Genomic DNA, 12,775 nt, shown 5'->3' with positions numbered 1-12,775 from the left:
CGGACCCGCTCCTCAGATATTTTGTTGTTGTTAACCATTCGCGGCAACCGTGATCACTTGAAATATTTATACATGGGGGGGGGAAAGGGGTGGGTGGTGGAAAACGTGAATCATTTACCACAAACCATGGCCCCAAATATTTCATCGCACTGATGTATTATAAATTCTGGCTTGTATGTCAATTTTCTCAGAATTTTTTGGAAGGTGGGTCACACAATCCTTTGGTGGGTCATTTGTAAGTGACTGCACGCATCAGCAAGTTTAGTTTAGTTTGTTTTCCAGGTACTGCGTGGCTCTACGGCACACCGAGTCCGTGCCGACCATCGATCGCCCCTTCACACTGGTTCTGCTTATCTCAGCTTGCGCATCGACTCCCTGCACACCAGGGTCATTTTGCAGAGGGCCAATTAACCTGCAAACCCGAAAACCTTTGGGATAGGGGGGGGGGGGGGGGAATGGGGGGTGGGGGAACCGGGGCACCCGGAGGAGACCCACGCGGTCACAGGTGGAACGTGCAAACTTCAAACACAGATACACATTCGAGTGAGTCAGTATAATTGAATCATTGAGAGACACAGCATAGGCTCCAATCATTCCGCCTCTCATGCTAGTTATTCCACTTTACCACCCACACATATGGGGCAATTTACAGAGGACCAATTAACCTACAAACCCACAAGTCAGAAGGTTCAGAAGGTACTCCGGGCACTCCAAAGACGCAGAGGTTTTTAGATTCAATTGCTTCGATAAAATTGTAAATACCTTCTGAGTCGTCTGAGTTTTGTAGTCGGCACTCTGCATATCACCAACTTGGACAATTTTACATATTTTTTTAATCAAGCCAATTAACCTACAAACCTGTACGGCTTTGGAATCTGGGAGGAAACCGAAGAACTTGGAGAAAACCCACGCAGGTCACGGGGAGAACGTACAAACTCCATACAGACAGCACCCGTAGTCGGGATTGAACCCGGGTCTCTGGCGCTGCGTTTTGCTGTAATGCAGCAACTCTACTGCTGTGCCACCGTGACCACCCTAATAGTTCCTAGTGCGTGGGATAGTGCTTGTGTACGGGTTGATTGCCGGGTGGCGCGGACTCGGTGGGACGAATGGCCTGTTTCCGCGCTGTAAAACTAAAGTCCAAAGTCTAAAAATCGTAATACTTGGTAACCATAGTGCAACCAAACACACAGTCCCAAGAAGATCATGGCTGCCGAGGTTAGTATTGTGTAGTTCAAGACTCTGCTGGATGCTGGAAAGCAGCTAATCTTGATCTTGGAGGTCGCAGTCTTCAGAGTCTTGCAACTTCTGCCAAGGTTGTAGTGGAACGAGAGCATGGCCAGGGAAGAGTGGGCCTCTGATGATATGGTCTTTTGAGGTAGTTCCTCCTGTAGATCCCCTCGTGGTGGCAAGGCCAGTACCTGTGATGAACCGGGCTGTGTTTACCACTCTCTGTAGTCATTCCTTGACGTTCAAGCCAAACCATGATGTCACCAGTTGATATGCTCTCTACAGTACACCTGTAGAGGTTCAATAAAGTCGTCATTGACGTATCAAATCTCCGCAATCTTCTAAGGAAATGGAAGTGTTGATGAGCTTTCTTTGTGATTGCACCAATGTGCATCTGTGGAATTCTTTGCCACGGAAAGCTGTGTAGGCCAAATCAGTGGATATTTCTAAGGCAGAGATAGATAGATTATTGATTGGTATGGGTGTCAGAGGTTATGGGGAGAAGGAGAATGGGGTTAGGAGGTACATTTGTTGATTCTGGATTTGTACACATTTTATCTCATTGGCTGACTGTGTGTGTGGTTCAGATCTGTTCATCATTAGTTGTTCATAAATAAGTTGAAATAACATTGTTACGTGCTATTAAAGTTGCCAGGGGTATACGGGACAAAAAAGGTTGGGAACCCCTGATATAGAGGAAGTAGAGAAGGGGACTGAGCACGCAGCCATGAGGTGCTCCTGTGTTGATACTTGTACAAATTGCCAAACACACCTCCTCCTCGATAAGTATTCTAGTCTGACGATGTGGAAGTCAAGGACCCAATGTGTGTGTGTGTGTGTCTACTTATCATTTAAATTTAGTTTTGGTATTTGTTTTAGAGATTCAGCATGAAAACATGTCCTTCGTCCCACCGAGACCATGCTGACCAATGATCACCCATACACCAGCTCTATCACAAGTTCACGTTCACTAGTCAAAGGAGTAGAATTAGGCTATTCGACCCATCGAGTCTCCTCCGCCAGTCAATCATGGCTGATCTCTGCCTCCTAATCCCATATTCCTGCCTCTTCCCCATAGCCCCTGACACCCATTCTAATCAAGAATTTGTCTATCTCTCCCTTAAGTTTGATAATAATTTTGGAAGGGGTGATGGTGTTGAACGCTGAATTGTAGTTAATGAACAGCAGCCTAACGTGTGTGTTCTTACTATCGACAAAGCTGAATGTAGGTGAATGAGAGTCAGTGAGATCGCATCCCTTATTGATCCATTTTGGCTGTGGGCAAATTGCAGATGTTTCAGGTCCTTACGAAGGCAGGAGCTGGCATGTCTCATAACCATCCTCTCAAAACACATCAGCTCCTCAACACTAAGTAATAAGTAGAAGAAGGATGTCGACACGAAATGTCACCTATTCCTTTTCTCCAGAGATGTTGTCTGACCCGCTGTGAGTTACTCCAGCTTTTTGTGTTTATCTTCGATTTCAACCAGCATCTGCAGTTCCTCCCTACACCATAACCAGTGGGGCAGTGTGAGAATTCCTGCTTTACAGCGCCAAAGAACTGGCCCCCACTGCCTTCTGAGAATTGTCGGTGCTTGCTGATGTAGATGGCCGTATCTCCACCCTCCTCCCACCTTGTCTATCTGTCTGTAGCACTCGGTAGAAACACGGAACTGCAGATGCTGGTTTACCAAGGATATGGTAACCTTTAAATCTAATTAAAGGTCTTTCCCTCCGCTCATCTTAAACCTATATCCACAACTCCCCTATTCTAGGCAAGAGACTCTGTGCATTTACATGATTTATTCCTCTCATGATTGTGTTTAGATGCTTATGCTTTTGTGTGTATGTGCGTGTGTGTGTGTGTGTGTGTGTGTGTGTGTGTGTGTGTGTGTGTGTGTGTGTGTGTGTGTGTGTGTGTGTGTGTGTGTGTGTGTGTGTGTGTGTGTGTGTGTGTGTGTGTGTGTGTGTGTGTGTGTGCTTCTCTATTTATTTAAATTTAGTTTTGGTTTTAGTTTTAGAGATACAGCGTGGAAACATACCCTTCGGCCCATCGAGTCCGCGCTGACCAATGATCACCTGCACACTATCCCTACACTCTAGGGCCAATTTACAGAAGCCAATTAACCTACAAACCCGTACGTCTTTGGTGTGTGGGAGGAAACCGGAGCACCCGGAGAAAACTCACGCCGTCACGGGGAGAATGAACAAACTCCGTACTGACAGCACCCGTAGTCGGGATCAAACCCGGGTCTCTGGTGCTGGAAGGCAGCAACTCTACCGCTGTGCCACCGTGCCACTCTTAATGTTGACCAAGAGGTTTGAACATCCTAGGTCCATCATCACCTGTGCCTGCAAAGTACATTAGAGTTGGCACACATCCACCCTAAGATTAATCGAATGCTCTATCTTTAGTTCAGTTTAGTTTACAAAGTAATCTTAGAAAGTAATGTTCTAAAACTTACATTCAAACAGTGGTCCAAAGATACGCATGTTCATAAGTTCATAAATTCTTTTGATTTAAAAAAAATAATAATTTTATTGACATTTTAAAACCTTGTATTAATGTCTATAAAAATGTGTCAATGACATCCACAGTCATTCAAGGTAATTGGCAGGTTTGACAAGCTGGGGATTCACCGGCTGTCAAAGCCTTTCTGTGAGTGCAGCTGTTCCCTCTCTGTGAGGCCTTCATCCTATGGAAGACAGTGGAAAGTTATTTTGACAGTGCAAATTAAAATTGGCATTCCAGTCATTCAGGCCCCTAGCTACATTTGGTCATGCTTGTACTTTATTTGGGGCCTCGGCCTTGTTTATGTCAATGCGAGTTCATTGAAATATTACAGGAAAAAACTCCAAATTTCTCAGAATACGAAATGTTTAAATATCAGAAAATACTGTACATATTGTTCCGTTCTCCTGCTATAATGTTGTCCAAGTAGTGTTAATCCCTAGTGATCTTTGATGGAAATGTTATGGTAACTTAAAATACATAGGCTCGCTGCATTACACAGTAAAAGGGTGTTCAATCTGTTCAAAATATATTACCTTCATTAGGTATTGGCTGTAGAGAGAGTTTGTACAAACTTGGATTGTTTTTTTTTCAGGAATGTCGAAGGTTGAGGGGAGATCTGTAGAAGTATATAAAATTATTAGAGTCATTTATAGGATAGGCAACAAAACTTTGTTCTTCCCAGAGTGGAAGTGTCAAAGACGAGGGCACAGGTTTAAGGTGAGAGGGGCAAAGTTTAACGGAAATGGGTGCCTGGCACGTTTTTGTGTGTTCGTAAGTTCATAAGCTTTAGGAGCATCAAGTCTACTCCGCCATTCAATCATGGCTGATCTATCTTTCCCTCTCAACCCCATTCTCCTCATAACACTCGGCACCCATACTAATTTTACTCTGAGAGTGGTGGATGTACTGCCAGGTGTGGTGGTGAAGGCAGATATAATGGTGGCATCTACAAAGTTGTTAGATAAGCACATAGATATACAGGGAGTGGAGAGATATGGATTAATTCTTGATCACCCATTCCTTCTGTCCAGAGATGCTGCCTGTCCCGCTGAGTTACTCCAGCATTTTGTGTCTATCTTCAATATATTAAAATGTTGAATAAAAGCTTTACTCATGACTCTGCTGGGTAGAGATTTGTACACGTCGAGCTGTCGGGCAGAACTCATCCGTAAACGAACATTAATAATAATTGGATCAAAGCATTTTCATCTCTTGAAACATACCGTGTTATATCTCATGCCCTTCATGTATATGAAACAGATCTAAAATGGGCAAAATTGTCGAGCTACATTTATACTTCACGCTGTCTCGGCAAGGCCAGCGACATAATCAAGGGTCAAGAGTCAAGTCAAGAGTGTTTTATTGTCATATGTTCCCGATAGGACAATGAAATTCTTACTTGCTGTATCACAACAGAATAGACAATAGACAATAGGTGCAGGAGTAGGCCATTTGGCCCCTTGAGCCAGCACCGCCAATCACTGTGAGCATGGCTGATCATCCACAATCAGTACCCCGTTCTGGCCTTCTCCCCATATCCTCTGACTCCGCTATCTTTAAGAGCCCTATCTACTTCCCTTCCCTTCCTCTCCCTTTCTCCACCACCCTAGTTCTCCGACTGGTTCCTCCTGATTAATTTTACTATTTGTATACCTCGTTGTCAACTTCCCCTCAGCCAACAGTGAACCATTCTATATTTGCTGATCATCGTCTGCTTTGATCTGTCCTTTTCACACCATAAATTCACTTTGTACCCTTCCATATCTCTAGTTTCCCTCTCGCCTGACTCCGAGTCTGAGGAAGGGTCTCGACCCGAGACGTCACCTGCTCCTTCTCTTCAGAGATGCTGCCTGACCCGGTGAGTTACTCCAGCATTTTGTATCTATGTTCGTTGCCAACCTGTAGCCTGGTCGACACGAAAGATGTAAGCCCATCGTCCCTACTGACATTGCGTTTGAACACTTGAAATGCAATTCAGAAGCGTGGCTGTAATGCATTTAAAAATGACATCAAAGAGCTGATACAAAAACCAGACGTGCGAGGAGGAAGGAGCTTTAAGCCCACTTCCTCAGTGTCGATGTGTGAAATAAGGTGTTAAGTCAAAGAAGAAACTGCAGTTACAACTGTTTATGATAAGTCAGGTTTTACCTTGAACAGAAAAATCTCTCGGCCAGGACACGGCAATCAGGGAGAGAGGCCTGATCCATTCCCACAAATCATTGCATCGCTAGTGGAATGACCTACGGACGGTCACAATTATGCGAAGGCTTCAACTTATATATTCCTGGGATGTCAGGACTTTCATATGAAGAAAGACTGGATAGACTCGGCTTGTACTTGCTAGAATTTAGAAGATTGAGGCGAGATCGTATAGAAATGTACAAAATTCTTAAGGGGTTGGACAGGCTAGATGCAGGAAGATTGTTCCCGCTGTTGGGGAAGTCCAGAACAAGGGGTCACACAGTTTAAGGATAAGAGGGATGTCTTTTAGGACCGAGATGAGAAAAACATTTTTCACACAGAGAGTGGTGAATCTGTGGAATTCTCTGCCACAGAAGGTAGTTGAGGCCAGCTCATTGCCAATATTTAAGAGGGAGTTAGATGTGGCCCTTGTGGCTAAAGGGATCAGGGGGTATGGAAAGAAGGCAGGTACAGGATATTGAGTTGGATGATCAGCCATGATCATATTGAATGGCGGTGCAGGCTCGAAGGACCGAATGGCCTCTACTCCTGCACCTATTTTCTATGTTTCTATGTTTCTATGAGGGGTGCAAGAAATTTGAGGTGTTTCCTAAGCAAGTTGGCTTAACCTGTTCACTGCCAAGATTTTTTTTCACTTGTGTACTCTGACCCGCACTGAACAGGTTAAAATTACTGTAATCCCTCAACCTAAAGTAATTTCATTACCGAATAAAAAGATTCAATTTTTTAACCAAAATTCCCTGCAACGACTTGTTGCTAAAGAACGGCCTTTCTTCACTCAACATGACTGTAAAAATCTCACACATGCTTTCATATCAAGCTGACTTGATTACTGTAATAATGCCTTGTTTACCAGTCTGCCTTCAAAATACACCAACAAGTTACAGCTCATTCAAAATGCCGCAGCCCGGCTCTTAACAAATACAAAGTAAAGGGAGCATATCACCCCAGTATTATACTCCCTACACTGGCTCCCAGTGAGATCCCGGATAGACTGTAATGTCCTTCTTCTTGTCTGTAAAGCCCAAAACGGCTTAGTCCCTCCTTCCCTATGCCCCAACTCGAGCGCTCAGGTCTTCTGACGCTGGCCTGTTTGTTAGCCTGTCAATGCCGCAGCAATAAGAACATTGGTGAAGCAGCCTTTTTCAATGACGTCCCCAATCTGAGGAATACCCCACCCAGGGCTATGGGAGATGCCCACTCAGTTGACATTGTTAAACGGCAGCTAATAACTTATCTTTCCAATCAAGCTTTTAACTGACTTTACTTCTTCTGATGACATAGCAAAAATATAATTTATTCCCTTGTATTTATCTCAGTATACCCTTCAGCGACTAGTGTGCTCATGTAGTATATGGGACTCTGTATTTGACCTCTGTGTCTTCGTTTTTTGGCCTTTCACACACTCAATTTTCTATTTTATATTTTTATATAAATCTGTGCTTTTTATGCTAATAACTATCTATGTCCTTACTGTTTGTATTTTTGTTTAGACCTGTGTTTTTGTGGAAAGCATTTTGTGTGGCATTAAAGTACTGTACAAATAAAGTTATTATTTTTATTATTATTATTATTATTATTATTATTATTAGTATATATTTTAATATTAATATACAGTGTAAAGAATAATTCATTTGTTTAGTTTTTAGTTTAGTCTAGTTTGGTTTAGTTTAGTTCAGGCAAAGCATGGAAACAGACCCTTCAGCCCACCGAGTCCGCGTTGACCATTGGCCGTCTCTTGTTCTATCTCATCAAACTTTCACATCCGCTCCCTACACATTTACAAATTACAGTCCACATCCATTTATTGTCTATACATGTACAGTACACATGCTCGTACTCATGCATACAAAATTTAGCAGCCCAAAGGGAGATGGGGGGGGGGGGGGATAGGTGCACAAATTCTGCGGCGCGCTACAAATATACATATATACATGATGGAAGTCCGTTTGGGCGGTGTAGTCAGTGCATGTGTGAATTTGAATTTATAGTAGATATAATTCTCGGAAAGCAACTATTCCTGAGTCACCCTGGATTTGATGCACCTATAGCGCCTTCCAGAGGGCAGCAGGTCGAACAGTCCAAACGCAGGATGGGAGCTGTCTTTGATGATCTTCTTTGCCCTGCTAAGGCAGCGGGAGGTGTAGATGTCCATCAGGGAGGGGAGAGGGCAGCCAATGATCCTCTGCGCTGTCCTGGTTACCCTCTGAAGCCTCTCCCTGTCTGCCATGGTGCAGCTGCCATACCATGCTGTAATGCAGTATGTCAGCAGGCTCTCGATGGACGAGCGGTAGAAGGTCAGCAGCACTATAAACATGCACGTCTTTGGAGTGTGGGGGGAATCTGGAGCACGCGGAGAAAACCCACGCAGCCACAGGGAGAACGTACAAACTCGGTACAGTCAGGATCGAAGCTGAGTCTCTGGCGCTGTAAACTCCGCAACTTTATCTCTGCGCCACCGTGCCATTGTAAGAGGCCTGAAAATATCAAATAAGGTTTGGTCAAAAGTTCTACTCCGACTGTCCTCATGCACACAATGCACATAGGAAAGAATGTGGCAGGAATGCTGGCGCATTTAATTATATCAATGGAACTAATAATGTGGAGAAAGGGAAAAACAATGTCCACTGGCTGGAGATCCAGGACTAGAGAACATACAGTAATTTTAAAAATAGTCCATTAGTTTATAGGTTAGTTGGCAAAATAGTCAATTGACCCTCGTGTATAGGATAGTGCGCTTGTACAGGGTGATTGCTGGTTGGTGCGGACTAGGTGGGCCGAAGGGCCTGTTTCTGCGCTGTATCACTGAAACTAGGGAGGAACTATTTCACAGAATGCAATGAAAACAGAAGCTCTGTTGACTGTGCTGTGTCAACCAAAGTATTAGGTCATGAGGCAAGGTTCATGCCTGGCTCACACACTAATGTTGGTTGAACACCAAAGCTGATTTACTCATGAAGTAATCTATTTAAAGAACGGAGGAACCATAATCTATTAAAATAACAGTAACAGCTTCGCCCAATAAAAGTGGGGTAATTTCATCAGAAGAAAAACAGTGAATGGAGGATGGATGGCTGCACACATATTATTGGCTTGGGATCCATTTTCTTTTACACACTGGCATAATATTCAATGGTTAACTCAATCACCTCCACAGTCTCTTAGAATAGAATTGGCACCTACAATATAAAGCAGTTTCCACCCAAATGGCTCATTTTATACCTTGGTTTTCCTTGAACCATAGGTTCTCCTGTTGCGGATAAGTGCCAGCATCGCTGCATTGACTTGGCCAGCCGGCTAATTGTCCAAGTGTAGGTCTCGACCGTGAATGTGAAGTGGCTGGTGAATGTGAAGTGGCTGGTGAATGTGAAGTGGCTCTTTAGCTGAGGCTGGCATGAGTACTGAGTCACCGCGTTGCTAAGTGGTCATCTCGCCGTTTTTAGTGTTGGATTTCGGAAGTCGCAGCGGCAAATGGGTATATGGGCAGTGGAGGCTAAGATGTGAAAAGTGTCTGAAAGCTGGTTTGAGAGAGGCATACATTGCAGCAGGCAGTGGAGAAAGCGAATGGTATGTTAGCATTCATAGCAAAAGGATTGGAGTATAGGAGCAGGGAGGTTCTATTGCAGTTGTACAGTGTCTTGGTGAGACCACACCTGGAGTATTGCGTACAGTTTTGGTCTCCTAATCTGAGGAAGAACATTCTTGCCATAGAGGGAGTACAGAGATGGTTCACCAGACTGATTCCTAGGATGTCAGGACTTTCATATGAAGAAAGACTGGATAGACTCGGCTTGTACTCGCTAGAATTTAGAAGATTGAGGGGGGGATCTTATAGAAACTTACAAAATTCTTAAGGGGTTGGACAGGCTAGATGCAGGAAGATTGTTCCCGATGTTGGGGAAGTCCAGAACAAGGGGTCACAATTTAAGGATAAGGGGGAAGTCTTTTAGGACCGAGATGAGGAAAACATTTTTCACACAGAGAGTTGTGAATCTCTGGAATTCTCTGCCACAGAAGGTAGTTGAGGCCAGTTCATTAGCTATATTTAAGAGGGAGTTAGATGTGGCCCTTGTGGTTAAAGGGATCAGGGGGTATGGAGAGAAGGCAGGGACGGGATACTGAGTTGGATGATCAGCCATGATCATATTGAATGGCGGTGCAGGCTCGAAGGGCCGAATGGCCTACTCCTGCACATATTTTCTATGTTTCTATGTTTCTATGTTTCTATGTAAATAGTGGAAGGTAGACAAAATTGCTGGAGAAACTCAACGGTTGCGGGACGAAACATTGCCTATTTCCTTCGCTTCATAGATGCTGCCGCACCCGCTGAGTTTCTCCAGCAATTTTGACTACCAACAATTTCTCCGGCAATTTTGCCTACCTTCGATTTTCCAGCATCTGCAATTCCTTCTTGGGCTTAATAGTGGAAAGGTCTCTGCCTGGAATAGGGGGATCATGGTCTTGCTGCATACCAATGGTAAAATAAGGAAACGGAAAGAGGGTGGAAGCTCCTGTGGATTGGAGCTGCAGGGCTCCAGGAGTGAGGTGGACGCCGGCAAACCTGGAGCTCAGTGCCACCGTCTCCTGTCGTCTGCAGGCAAAGATGGTCCAATTAAGATAGACACAAAAAGCTTGATTACTACGAGTGTCAGGGGTGACGGGGAGAAGGCAGGAGAATGGGGTTAGGAGGGAGAGAGGCTGGCTGGACTATGGTGCCATCCTCACCTTGGTGCTATTTATGTTATGTTGTGTCGTGGACTTTCTGTGTTTGTGCTTTTTTTTAAATTCAATTTCAATTTTATTTTTAATATGTTTTATTGTTTATTTATTATTTATTTAATTTTTTTGTGATTTTTTTTAATGATACTGCCTGTAAGGGAAATTCATTTCGTTGTCTCAAATTGAGACAATGACAATAAATTTGAATACAATACAACACAATACAATACAATTAAGATAGACACAAAAAGCTTGATTACTACGAGTGTCAGGGGTGACGGGGAGAAGGCAGGAGAATGGGGTTAGGAGGGAGAGATAGATCCGCCATGATTGAGTGGCGGAGTAGACATGATGGACCGAATGGCCTAATTCTGCTCCTATCCCTTATGAACTTAGGAACTTTACGAAAGCTCAGCAGGTCAGACAGCACCTCTGGAGAAAAGACATTTCGGGTCGAGACCCTTCTTCAGACTGAGAGTCGGGGGAAAGGGAAATGAGAGATATAGACGGTGATGTAGAGAGATATGGAACGAATGAATGAAAGATATGCAAAAGGTATCGAAGATCAAGAAAATGTGGAGCCCACAATGGTCCATTGTTGGTTGTGGACTTGGTGACAATGAGTTTAGACGCTGAAACTCCACAGGACAACAGTGAAACTAGTACAACAACTAGCGTGGGAGAAAGACGGAGACAGAGAGGGAAAAGCAAAGCATCAACAGTTCCACACTGATCTACCCACATAAATATGCCCTTTAATTTCCCTATACGCTAACACTCTGCTCATTAGTTTTGAGATACAGGGTGGAAACATGCCCTTCACAGCCTCTGCCACATGTGTCCTTTTTAAATCTTTCCCCTCTCACCTTAAATCTATGCGTATTAGGTCTGGATTCCCCGACCCTGGAGAAAAGTCTGTGCCCATTCACCTTATTTATGCTGCATTTTGATGATATTTTGTTTTGAATGGTGTTCCAGTTGAATCAAATGTCAGGAAGGAACTGCAGATGCTGTTTAAACCAGAGATAGACACAAAATGCTGGAGTAACCCAGCGGGACAGGAAGCATCTCTGGAGAGAAGGAATACGTGACATTTCGGATCGAGACCCTTCTTCAGACCCGTAACGTCACCCATTCCTCCTTTCCAAAGATGCTGCCTGGTCCCGCTGGGTTACTCCAGCTTTTTTGTGTCTATCTTTGAATCAAATGTCAGCCCGAACACTCTGATGGGACTGTCCCACTTAGGTGATTTTTTTAGGCAACTACAGGCGACTAGTTTGTCGCCACGTGTTCGCCGGTGGGCGCCGGGAGTCGTCTCCTCAGTCGCGCAAAAAAGTCGCAGCGTCTTTCTGTCCGCCGCTAAATTTTCAACGTTTTGAACGTTTTTCGGCGACAATGGGTTTAACGCCAATGAGCGTAGCTTGACTTCTCCTGACGTAGGTGCTGTTGTGGGTTGTCGGCAGGATGATCTAGGTTGTTGCCGGTTTACCGGCGACCTGCTACGACTATGACAGTCGCTGGCAGTTGCCTAAAAATCACCAAGTGGGACAGCCCCATGCAGATCTAAAATTGCATTTCAACTACACTTGATTTAGAAATGAGACTCCGACTAATAGATAAATATGACCAATTCTTAAGGAGTTGGTCTCCTTTCATCGACTTTTTGGAATCATGTGATGCAGCGGTACCGTAAGGATTGCTGATTTCAGTTCATGACGCGGATAGATCTACATCTCCGAATACAGATTTGAAAAATTCTCTTTTAAGGGGCCTTCTCTTCTATTTCTACTTTCCACTTTCTCTCTTCCTTTTTTTAAATTTTTTATATACACACTTCACGTTTTTCTACTCTCTATCATCTATTTTTCCACTTTTTCCCCTTTCTATTGTTTTCTTTTTCTTGTCCTGCTTACTTCCTTCTTATAACATAAAACTAGAGGTTGTACATAGAATGGATTACGGTATTACATAGTTGGCACCTAAAATTAGGTGCCACTGTACTGTTTTGTGCTGTATTAACTTCTAATCTAAACAATAAAATTAAAAAAAAAAAAAATAAAAAAAAACTACACTTGATTTCAAGTGACATAAATTGTCCAGATACATTTC

This window comes from Leucoraja erinacea, chromosome 31 (assembly GCF_028641065.1).
Source record: "Leucoraja erinacea ecotype New England chromosome 31, Leri_hhj_1, whole genome shotgun sequence".
NCBI lineage: Eukaryota > Metazoa > Chordata > Chondrichthyes > Rajiformes > Rajidae > Leucoraja > Leucoraja erinaceus.
Note: the sequence above shows the minus strand (reverse complement) of the source record.